Source organism: Lynx rufus, unplaced genomic scaffold, assembly GCF_022079265.1.
Source record: "Lynx rufus isolate CCGP_SWC_20201006 ecotype Redwood Valley unplaced genomic scaffold, mLynRuf1.p SCAF_1, whole genome shotgun sequence".
Taxonomy (NCBI): domain Eukaryota; kingdom Metazoa; phylum Chordata; class Mammalia; order Carnivora; family Felidae; genus Lynx; species Lynx rufus.
The window spans coordinates 113,204,470-113,216,980 of NW_025814823.1; the positions used below are offsets into that span (position 1 = coordinate 113,204,470).

The following is a 12,511-nucleotide window of genomic DNA, read 5'->3' on the forward strand; positions in this document are numbered from 1 at the left end:
ATCGTGATGCCTCAGTTTACAATGTCTAGACTTGACCTTGAACATCAGAGAAGGGATTCTCTTACCAGTTGGTGCTTACAGCCTAACCTGGGAAGCATCAGACGTATAGGAAATCCCCCATCTGTGATGCTGGAACTGGCACGGGTATTTGTTAAGGAATAAGTCTCTCTTCATTTTGCACAAGCAGTTCCTCTCCCTGAAATATCAGTTCCTAGCCCTGTGCCCTCGTCAGCTGCGAGAACTGCCGTGAGGGTGAGCCCCAGATGCCACCCAGCCCTGCTTCCCTCCACAGTCTGCTTTTGGGGCCCTCCTCTGTCCAGGGATGCCTCCTGCAACCACACTGCAGTCATCCTTTGCTGGGAGGCAGCTGTGACACTGGGAAGAACACACAGGTTTTTGGCAACAGAATCACTCAGAAGCAAATCCTACCACTGATGTGTGCGGCTTTAGACACAAGACCCTTATCACTTAACGCATTATTTTGTTGGAAAGATGAGATGGGGTGCAAAAAGAGAACGCCCCTATAAATTTGGAGACCATGAATATGAGCCAAGGTAGGTTTGAGGAGAAAACGAAGCAACCAGACAAGGTCACGGGCAGCCTCTTTTCTTCCTCCTGCTCTCCACAAGCCCTCTCTGGGCCAGAAGCAGAGCTAAATGCTCTAAGTGTCGCAGTCAACGAGAAAAACATGCCCTTTCCCCTGAAGAGCTTAGACTTGGACCATGCCCTTCAAAGTATACTGCACCCTGACACATGGTAGGCCCTCAAAAATGGCAGTTACTGTCCATTTAACTATTCAGGGCCCTAAAGACATATTGTACTCTTTTAGCTTTGTGTAATGAATTACATAGCATTTAAACTGGGAGAATTGCATGAAAGTTCTCTAGGAGCAAAGAGACATCCTGGCGAGAGAAAAATCATAAACACTATTCTTATCAGGCATTCCTTTGTCATAAAGATGGTATCTTGCCTTTCTGCTGGCTGTTCGGGCTCTTGAAAATCCCATTTTATGCTTTTTTTTTTTTTTTTTTTTTCCTTAACTTCAAAACGAGTAAAAAAGAGTCCGCCAGCCCTGCTGGTCTTTGGAGAGTGGGAGATTCTTTTCCATACATTTCACTTACTCTCATTTGTTTCTCTGCAGGCAAGGAGAGAGCAAGAACCAGTGTGCTTTCCTCTATAATTATTACAATGTTTCCAGTAAGTTCAACAAAATGTTCATTATTTAACTAACTACTGGGAGGGAAACTCAGCTTCCAGGTGGGAGTTCTCAGACCAGCATCCAGAGGCAAGAGTAGAATCACCTCTTGTGTAGTTCCTGGGTGGCTCAGTCAGTTAAGCCTCTGACTTTGGCTCAGGCCATGATCTCATGGTTCGGTTTGTGAGCTCGAGCCCTGCATCAGGCTGTGTGCTGACAGCTCAGAACCTGGAACCTGCTTCAGATTCTGTGTCTCCCTCTCTCTTTGTTCCTCCCTTGCTTGTTCTCTCTCTGTGTCTCAAAAAGAAATAAACATTTAAAAAAAAGAGAGAAGAAAAGCACCTCTTACACTTGAAGCTCTGGGTACAGAGAGACAAGAGAAAAAGAAAAAAGGTCCTTGCCCTTCTATAGCCAGCTGGCTCTGAGCCAGGAGGGAATCCAGCGGGGTGATCCAGGCAAACTCACGTAAACAGGCCACCACCAGTGGCGAAGGGAACACAGATGCAGAGAGAAATGTAGTTCTGCCAGCTCTCACTAACATCTTATGTTTACCTTCCTCCATTTTTCGACTACGAGAAACAACCAGATGAAGGTACACAAGGGGGAAAAAAGCAGATGAGCCCACAAAATGTATTGGTTACTTGGCGTGGCAGGATGGAGGTGATTTTAACAGCAGGTAGAAATAAGCTCTTGTAGTAAATTAATTCCACTGTAGTAACCAAGTATTGTGCAGTGAGACAGGCTGCCCTGGGAAACTCTCGGTTCCTTGGAAGCTGTGCTGAATCCCAGCTTGATGGGATTAAAATAGGGGAATCTCCTTCCTGGGAGAATGAGCCAGCAAAACCAAATAAAATTGCAAATTCTCCAAATGGATTTTCTTTCCCTTTCTGGTTCGGGACAAAGCTTATTAAATGAGTAGGATCAACTAACTGTGTTTCTAAAATAAGAAAGCTGGTATCTCTGACAATGAGGTGAGTGAGACCCCAGGCCCTTCCTGTTGAAAGGAAGCTTTTATAGCTCTGAGGTCACACAACCCCAGCCAAGCCCCTCCTCATCTATTTGCTCACAGATGCAGCAAACCCATGCCAGATTCACTGCTGTGTTCTGACCATCAGAAATGTGATCTTGGGGTGCCTGGGCGACTCAGTCAGTTAAGCATCCAACTTTGGCTCAGGTCATGATCTCACGGATTGTGAGTTCGAGTCCCGAGTTCGGCTCTGTGCTGACAGCTCACGGCCTGGAGCCTGCTTCAGGTTCTGTGTCTTCCTCTGTCTCTGCCCCTCCCCCGCTCACTCTCTCTTTCTCAAAAATGAATAAACACCAGAAAAAAATTATAGGAGCACCTGGGTGTCTCAGTCGGTTAAGCGCCTGACTTCGGCTCAGGTCATGATCTCACAGTTTGTGGGTTCGAGCCCCACGTCGGTCTCTGTGCTGACAGCTTGGAGCCTGGAGCCTGCTTTGGATTCTGTGTCTCCCTCTCTCTCTCTCTGACCCTCCCCCGCTCACACTCTGTCTCTCTCTCTCTCTCTCAAAAATAAACATTAAAGAAACATTTTTTTTAATTATAAAAAAGATAAAAAGAAAGGTGATCTTAAGGAAAGTCTGGAAGCCCAAATAGGGAAAACCTCAGAGGGTTTCTGGCTTAAATTTGTTTCTCTTGTTTATGAATCTCACCCATTTGGACATGTACATCACACAACTTATTTCAGTTTTGTCATACGTGGTAGACAACAGCTGTGAACACAAGCTAGACCAACCAGGTGGCCTGTGTGTCCGAGTGGCCCAGGGCTGGGGGAGAGGCCCACGTGGCCCCACTCGAAGCCCTCAGAGGGCTGTTAACAGCTAAATACCCTAATCAACTCACTTTCATCGACTTCTCCAACAGGCTGGGGAAAAAAGGCTGGAGAAGTCCTGGCAGCAGCTTTGAATATGCAATTCAATGTGATATTTCACCACGAGCTTGGTGAAAAGAGGGCCTAAACCTCTGTTCATAGATTTACAGTCTAACTTTTACTCTGCCATTTTACCTACGTTCATAAACCGCTGATTATTTTCTACTAACCACAGAGACACTGGCACTCTCTACCTCCTATTCCGTGCCTGAGCGGGCATAGTAGGAACTGCCCTTAGCCTTCTAATTCGAGCCGAACTTGGCCAACCGGGCGCCCTACTAGGAGACGACCAAATCTATAATGTAATTGTCACTGCTCATGCATTCATAATAATTTTCTTTATGGTAATACCTATCATGATCAGAGGCTTTGGAGACTGACTGGTGCCATTAATAATTGGAGCATATAGCATTGGAGATATAGCTTTCCCTCGAATAAATAATATCAGCTTCTGACTTCTTCCCCCATCCTCCCTCCTACGACTGGCATCATCGACAGTAGAAGCCGGCCTGCGTCTCCAGCCTCATTCTGCTCATTTTGACTTGATCCTGCTCAGCCTTTTCCCAGCTGCATGCTTTGTTGCAGCTCTTCTCTCTACTAGAACGTCTTTGTTTCTTCTCCTCCTTGGTGCAACTGAGAAATCCGCACACTTCGCTCAGACCTAGCTGCAGGACCCCTCCCTCGGGACTCCTGCCTGTGGGCCCTCCCCTTCCTGGCAGCCTGCCTGGCCGGATACCCTCCCCAGGGCCTCCCTCTGCACCTGGCGTGGCGCTCTTTTTGCAGGCAAGGCCTTAGTTTGAGGGTTTGACGGTAGTTGGTTTACCTTTTCCATGGACTCCTGAGCTCAGAGCTGCTCAAGGGGGTGGGGGTGGGGGCGGGGGCGGCGGTGGGGGAGCTATGTTAATGCTTATTTGAGTCTCCCACACCTAGAAAGTGCCTGCCCTGCTCTAAGTCAGCAGCTGAGGGTGGGAGGAAGGAAGGGGAAGAGAGGGCTGGAGGAATGGAAGGAGCGCCTGGATAGAATGAAACAGTCACCTGAGAAGACTTGGGCTGGAGAAGGAAGGAGGCCACCTCGTGCCGTGTAAGATGCCCCCGCTGTTACAGAAAGGCTAGGACGGACACATAAGTAGAGTAAGTTGTGAAGCATCACAAAGGAAATGGAGATTCTGCCTTGTTTGCAGGGATGGTGGCTTGAATGAAGGAGGGAATCCTGAGATCATAGAGGTAGATGGTTTCGGAGGCCCTTTCTTAGGTCTACACTCTATGCATGCCCAGAAGGCCTGCATAAAAGGCCCAGCTTTGTGTATTAGTCAGGGTTCTGTAGAGAAATGGAACCAGTAGGAGGTGTGTATATATGGAAAGACATTTATCAGAAGGAATTGGCTCCTATGACTGTGGAGGCCGCCGAGACGTGGCAGTGTGACTTGTATGCATGCTCTCTCTCTTTCTCAAAATAATTAAAAAAACTTAAAACAATTTTTACAAAGCAGGAGACCCAGGAGACCCAGTGGTGTAGTGTCAGTTCAAAGATGAACAGGTTCGTGACTGAGGGAGAGGTGATACTTCAGTTTGAGTCTGAAGACGGGAGAAGGGGACTGTCACAGGTCAAAGGCAGCCAGGCAGGAGGAATCCTCTTTTATTTTGGGGTGAGTAGGTCTGTCGTGTCGTTCTCTCCAGGCCTTCAACTGATTGGGTGAGGCCCACCCGAATTAGGGAGGCCGTCTGCCTTCATTCTACTGATTTAAATGTTAATTTCATCCTCAAACACCCACAGAAATACTCAGAGTGATGTTTGAGCCAATGTCTGGGTACCCCATGGCCCAATCAGCCTGATGTATGAAATTAACCATTACCATTTATAATTGCAAATATAATTCAAAATAACTTTAATATCTTTCAGAGGAGGGATGGATTGATAAATTGTGGTATATTATTACATTGAGATGCTGTCCTACAGTGGACACGCATGAACTCCAGACAAATATATCAACATGAGAGTATCAAGGAACCAATGTCCACTGCAAAAGGAAAGTTGCAAAAGATAAAAACTGTGTGAATTTTTAAAAGACAAAACAAGGCCACATGTGGATATTTATCTATGTAGTAATAATATAAAAACATGGATAACAGAATAAACCTCAATTTCAGATTTTCCTTTAAAAAAGAAAAATCAGGGGGCACCTGGGTGGCACAGTCAGTTAAGCACCTGACTCTTGAACTCAGCTCAGGTCATGTACTTGCGGGTTCATGAGTTTCAGCCCCTGTGCTCTTATGATGGGGAGGCTGCTTGGGATTCTGTGTGTGTCTCTCTCTCTGCCCCTCTCCCTCTTGTGTGCATGCTCTCTCTCTTTCTCAAAATCATTAAAAAAACTTAAAACAATTGTTAAAAAGCACACTCAGAAAGAAACATGACAAAAGGCTAACTTGAATGTTAAAAACTGGATGGTGAGTTATTTCCGTGCATGCAAAATATTTTCATAAGATGTTTTTTGAAAGATAACAGATAGAAGCAGTGGTCTGTATGAATTCCAAGACTCCCACACATCCCCAGGTTACTAGCTGGTCTCTCTACAAAGCAATTTCTTACGAGAGTACCCACACTGATGTCAGGTTTGGGTGAATATCCTCTGCCTTCTTGGGCACCTGAAAAACTGCCCATATCTTTCTTCAGGCGGCAAAAGGATTTGGGGCACCTCAGGGAGCATTCTATCTGAGGGGAGCCTCATGGTCAGGGTGGGAGAGAGTCACTATTTAGGAGATGCTCTCTGTGAGGAACCTGGACTCCAGGACTAATGGGAACTGGGATATAAATAGGACCTTCTGTTGTCTTGAAAGGGCAGGAGGAGTCATCCTTCACGATGTGGCCAGATAGGCCAGGTTCTAGTTTGGTTTCTCCATATGCCAATTTCATGATCTGGGGAAAGGCTGTAATTCACAGCTGCCATTTCCTCATCTGTATGGTGGGGACGATGACTTCTCTTACAATGTTGTGAAAACAAAGTAATACGGCCCAGTAGGGCTGCCTGGCCCAAACAAGGCACCAGGTCTCTCTTTTCTGGCACCCTCCCCACGTCTGAAGGGGAAATTCCATCAGAGTATCCCAGTCCTCAATTATATGGCCGTGGGATTTTTGCTTGACTGATGATTATTGTTGCAGTACCAGGGAAAGAGGGAGGACACATTCTAAGGTTTCAGTTGAAAATGGACAACTTTGTGCAAACTGCAATTCCAAATGCGGAGACAGAACTTGAGTCAGCACACAGGTGCTGTATGTGACCTTGTGAACGTGGCCTCAAATTTCCCGGGCTCCGTGTCTCCAGGGCTAGAAGGAAGAATGCCTGCAGGCTCTTTAAATGATAAGATAATGTAATTTTAAGAAGAGAGGAATGTAGGGGATCTTGGGTGGCTCAGTTGGTTAAGCATCCAACTTCGGCTCCGGTCACGATCTCACGGCTCGTGGGTTTGAGCCCCGCATCGGGCTCTGTGCTGACAGCTCAGAGCCTGGAGCCTGCTTTGGATTCTGTGTCTCCCTCTCTCTCTGCCCTTCCCCCACTTGTACTCTCTCTTTCAAAAATAAATGAACGTTAAAAAAAGAGAGAGAGAGATAAAATAGCGAGAAGCGATGATAACCAAAAGAAAAAGCTTTAATCCTTATTTAGTATATACAGTCCTTGAGTGGATTTATGATGTAAAGCTTCCTTACATGGTCATCATGCAATGCGAGTGTGGGACCCAAAATTAGCATGGTTCTTGTTTGATAGCTACTCTTCAAAAACAACGCACAAAGTGAACTCTGTTATTTTTGAGATGTTCTTACAGACCTATCTAGGCCTCTTCCCTAAGTGAGGGTGGTGACATGGCGGAGATGAAGGTGTGCTCACATCCACGGTGCCCTCAGCTAGCAGCAAGAACACTTGGTCCAGAACGGCGAGGAAGCACTCTGTCCCGTGACCTGAAGTCTGAAATTGAGAGGTGGTTAAAGGGACAAAATAACTGAAAACAGGTTCTCACAGTTTATTCAGGTCAGCATGATTGAGCTGTGGGTGACGGAAAATTGTCATCCCCTTCCCTACTTGTGAGTAGTAATTGTCTGTACGAGACAACGTTAAGGCAACGTTGTGGGCCTGTTTTGAAACGCTGCTTAGGAAGGCCGGCAAGCCAGCCGGTAGGCGTTAGGAGACTATTCAGCCCCACAGGTTGAAGTAGAAAGGCTATCTGACTAAAATAGAGTTAACCAGAAAATTCAATTCAGGAAAAACTAGATCTACACAGACTTCTGACTCAACACTTTTGTTGTCTTTTGCATTAAAGTGAAAGGGGAATCATTCACTGCTTGATGGAGTGCTGCCTGGCAGAACTTGGCTTTGTTTACGTTCTACCGTGAATTAGTCCGGTGTTTAGGGAAAATGGCTTAACCTCTCTGAAGCTAAAAATGCGGAACAGGGATGGGGCGCCTGGGTGGCTCAGTCGGTTAAGCGTCCCACTTTGGCTCAGGTCATGATCCCACGGTTCATCGGTTGAGCCTCGCATCGGGCTCTTTGCTGTCAGTTCAGAGCCTGGAGCCTGCTTCGGATTCTGTGTCTCCCTCTCTCTCTGCCCCTACCCAGCTCAAGCTCTGTCTCTCTCAAAAATGATAAACAACAACAAAAAAAGAATGCTGAAGGGGTAAGCTAGAGACTCTGAAACCCTGTAGTTCCAGGTGTTTTTCACGTGCTGAATCACCTACCGGGTCCTGCAGGTGAAGCCAATGATGGAGGCCTTCAGTCACCTTCCAGAAGCTTACCTGGATCCTCTCAATCCCCACACCGGGGCTGACAACTGTTTCCCACTCCCTACTGAATGAAATTCTGGGAATAACACTGAAGGCTTCCTATCTGTGAGGATAAAGGAAAAGAAGGAAAAGGACTCTGTCTGCCCCCGGGATCTGTGGACAAGAAATAGTCACTTTCACGATTGTACTAACATAACACTTGTTCCTGAGCCAGTAGCTCAAGTGAGTGAAATGAGGTTTTCAATAGACACGACCTCACACCCCCCTTCTAGGTACCTCCAAAGTCAGCATCAGCGAGGGCTGAAGGGACTCCGGGATTCTGACTTCCAGAAGCTGTGGTAAGGACTCGGTAGCTATTACCAAGACCATTTCTCTCTCCGTCTAGGAACACAGCTGGCCTGCAACCCCGCCTGCCTTGCGGGTCACTGTGACTCTGTCACTGAGTTCTGTCCTAGGGGATGTGGTGGAAGATACCTTTTCGAGCCTGACCCCTGAAAACCTCTCACCCAATCCTCAAATCTCTCTCCAGCAGCCACCAGCTGAATACCAATACCCAGCACAACTTTGGAAATAGTCACACATTGAAGATGGCGGACAATCTGTAGCCTGGGTTCCTGAATGAATGCCTCCATCACAGACTGGATTCTGCAAGGATAATAAATTTATGCACTCAACTGCAGAAAATTTGGAGTTTGTGACACACGTAGCTGCATATTGTACACACACACACACACAAAAGGTATTTGCATTATCAATTATTCCATGATATACAGTCACTTAAATGTCAGCTTTTAAGGGTTCACCTAATTATATCAATAAACCACCCACTGTGGTTCTTTTTAAAAAAAAATTTTTTTAATGTTTTTTATTTATTTTTGAGACAGAGAGAGACAGAGCATGAGCAGGGGAGGGGCAGAGAGAGAGCGAGACGCAGAATCCGAAGCAGGCTCTAGGCTCTGTGCTGTCAGTACAGAACCCGGCATGAGGCTTGAACTCAGGGACCGTGAGATCATGACCTGAGCTGAAGTCGGATGCCCAACCGACTAAGCCACCCAGGCGCCCCTCCCCGCTTCCCCCCCACCCCACTGTGGTTCTGATGCTAGTTTCAGAGGACTTAATGAATGGATACTGAATAATAAATAATAAATCAACACTGGATAAATAAATAAATCATTGGATAGATAAATAAATAAACAGCCCTGTCAGGAGTGGGTAATATGGCAAAAACATCTCCTTCCCTATGCCTCTCTAGCTGTGTCTGGAACAGCTTAGAGCAAGCACTGATTTACTCCCAGAGAAGTGAGACAGGAATTGTAATGCAGGCCTAAGACTCTGAGGCAGTTAACAAGAGGCTCAGAAAAAGGTTGACCACAGCCACTGCACAGCTCCTGGCGAGCGAGGAGGGGAACAGAGCGAGAGGGGGAAGAGCCGTTCAGTCAGAAGCCAAGGGGATGGCACCTTCTGGAACTGGGAAGGAAAGAGAGGCTGTTCCCACCCTATTCTCCATCTTGTGAGGTAATGTATGTACAATCATAATTTTCACACAATGAAAAGCATGACTCTTTAATGATACAGAATGTATATGTGTCAAAAGTTACCAACTAAATAATGAGGAAACCAGTAATATGATAAAGGTAGTTCAAAGAGCATTTTGAGGGGTGCTTTGAGCATCTGGTTCTTGATTTCAGCTCAGGTCATGATCTCTTAGTCTTGAGGTCATGAGATCAAGCCCCACATCAGGCTTTGCACAGGGCATGGAGCCTGCTTGGGATTCTCTCTCTTCCTCCTCTTCCTCTTTCTCTCCTTCTGTCCCTCTCCAGCTCTCTCTCTGCGCTCTCTCTCTCTCTCTCTCTCAAAAAAAAGAGCATTTTGAAGAACAGGGTGATCTCATCTACTGGATAAAGGCATTCTGAAATAAATTTTCTGAGTCAAACATAAAACTGGAATATTCTGTAGAGCAGTGAAGCCTAACATGTAGGGTAATCTTTGTCACCTTAGAGAAATCTGCATGGTACGTGTGACTTCGCTGGGTCTCATCCCTTAATGGCACAGCCAAATACAGGTATATTTCCCTGGAAGTTTAGTTAAATTCTCAAATAAGCCTATGAAACAGTTCTCCTTTATAAACTTAAATAGACATGCTGCCCTCTCTTTGCCTATTTTTCCAAATTTTAAAAGATCTTTTCTAATTGTCCCCCCGTTTTTTATTATAATTAATATCCAGAGATTATTCTTGACCACCCCAAAGGCTGGTCTCATGTTTTAGCTTGATTGTTTACAAAGGTGAAGTAAGCAGTGTTGCTTAACCATTATAATCTTCCTTGAGCCAGAGGTACTGAGGCCTCTCTAAAGCCAGAGAATTAACTTCTGTCTGGAAATTTTATTAAAGAATCTCAGGTTGGGCTGTTTAAAAGTCTTGATGATTTGGACTTCTATTCTGACGCAAGAAACCAAGGTCCAAGAAACTCCACCAGACAGATCTCACATGAAGTGCTAGTAAATTTTGGTGAATTTTTCAAGATTCCCCATGTTTTATTATGATCACTGGTACTCCGGGAAGTGACTTTCCTTACCTCTGGGAGGCTGGGAGCCTGTATGGCATAGAACACGTCTCAGGCCAGGTTTCCTGGGAGAGCTTTGTAAACATTGACGCCACATGTTAAATATACCTTTGTAAAGGTGAGCTTGTCACACTTGATTAAGTGAGGTTCATTTTCAACATGACACTCCAGATCTGGCCTTAGTTGCACAGCTAATTTGTCAAATTATATCTTGGTAAAAAGGAGGCCAAATCCTCACTGAACCTACGCAAATAACTATATTGCTGTGCAAAGTAAAGCATCTCAATAAACATCCTCGTCTCTGAATTCAGAGGTGACAGTAACAAGCAGATATCATTACAAGTGCCCTCTTTCAGGGGCGCCTGGGTGGCTCAATCGGTTAAGCGTCCTACTCTTGTTTTTAGCTCAGGTCATGATCTCACAGTTTGTGGGATTGAGCCCCGCATTGGGCTCTGCACTGACAGTTCAGAGCCTACTTGGGACTCTTTCTCCCCCTCTCTCTCTGCCCCTCCCCGGCTCATGCTTGCTCTTGCTATCTCTGTCTCTCTTTCAAAACAAATAAACATTAAAAAAGTGTCCTGTTTTCAGTTTCCTAAAGCATCGTCTACTACATTGAGAGAGATTAAAAAGGAAGAGTAAAAATCTCCTCTCATACATTATGATAAATAGAACATTAAAAAATTAACGTATGCCGAAGTAGATAACTACCATTTAAATTTCAGTCTGGTTTTCCCTCATCAGTTAATTCAGCCCTATGTCATTAAATTTATTCCACTGGATCTTGGGTCAGCAGCTCCTTTTGTAAAATTGTCTACTTGTGAACTAAACACAATGTTAGAAGTTCTGACCAGTCCCCTAATACAGTCTGACAGTTGTCTAGATAATGTCAGCTTTACACGTTGGAGCTTTTACCCGTAAGCCTAGTCTTGACGCATCAATAGTTATTGGTGTCCAATACAGTCAGTCCTTTCCTCAAGACTGTGAGTTTTTCTTTATCAAAGATACAGATTCTAGCCTGCAGGCCTTCAGGAACATGTCAGAGGAGAGTGAAAACCAGAGTTAGACGAGACTATGTATCTGTGGTTCATTTTGCGCAGCAGATAATAATATCAAAAAAGAGGAGAGTTAAATTCTCTGTTGGGATATAATACATAACTGTTTCCTTGAAAATTAATGTTCCCTCTCGGGCAAGAACATATTGTGGACAGTGAGAGCATTGGCAAATCTTTGGGACTTCGCATCCCTTCTATAATACGGATAACTTATGCCACATTAATATCAATAACATTTTACCTGTACAAAACTCTTCTGTGCTTTGACACATCATTTGTTGTCATTTAGCTTGTACAACAGGGTAGAACTAATTAAGAAACGTGCAGAAACAATCCTAATTATTTTTAGCAATTTTTTATACGTAATATTAAAGAAGAAATCTTTGTGAGTTCCCATGGGAACTTTGGGACATCGCAAAGATATTTGGGTGTAAAAGAAATAATCAATCTTTTCCCTAAATGATGGTCTGGTTCTCTGATGGCAAAATCAAGAGTTAGGAGAGGAAATCTGGAAGCTTGATTAAGATAGAAACAGTAGCTTGGTTACCTATTAAAGTGGCAATAGAATATTTTAAGTAAATTCTGGAAGAAGGTGACACGGTTTTGTGAAACCTTGGCTCCTTGAAAATCAAGGTGATGATGATGAAGTAAGTGCAAAGCACAGAAAATTATTCTGGTAAGACTTAGGAGCCTTGCTATCCAGACAGATAACACAGAAGATAGTGAATAACCTTGTTCTCTCCCTTGTAAAAGCAGGCTACGTGTTCTAAGATCAATTTATCATTTTAACAGAGAGAAATCAAATTCTAGTTTGAAATTAATATCGGCTTTGGCAATAAGGATTCCGCAGTTCCCCTATCTCTTTGGTTAAACTTACCTTAGGAATAAGCCCATCAGCCATGAGCACACTTTTCCAAAATTTTAGCACACCCCTTTGATTACACCAGACTCATTATTTGCAGATATTCTAAGCCAAGGTGAATAACATCTAATTTATATGAACCTTCTACAACTTTCCGTATCCAAGTTTTGTCTTTTCC

The 12,511-nt window shown here is 44.7% G+C and overlaps 1 long non-coding RNA gene across 2 annotated transcripts in view; it reads left to right on the forward strand.

The window, feature by feature from the left end:
* LOC124515941 (uncharacterized) overlaps positions 1–12,511 on the forward strand; it is a 252,499-nt gene that overhangs the window by 39,357 nt on the left and 200,631 nt on the right. Inside the window, exon 6 of one of the 2 annotated variants that reach the window (XR_006962941.1) lies at positions 8,388–8,647. The exons of the other annotated variant lie outside the window; for it this stretch is intronic. This is a non-coding gene — a long non-coding RNA (uncharacterized LOC124515941). Of the gene's footprint in view, positions 1–8,387; positions 8,648–12,511 lie in introns of those variants that run through there. 2 annotated transcript variants of the gene reach the window in all.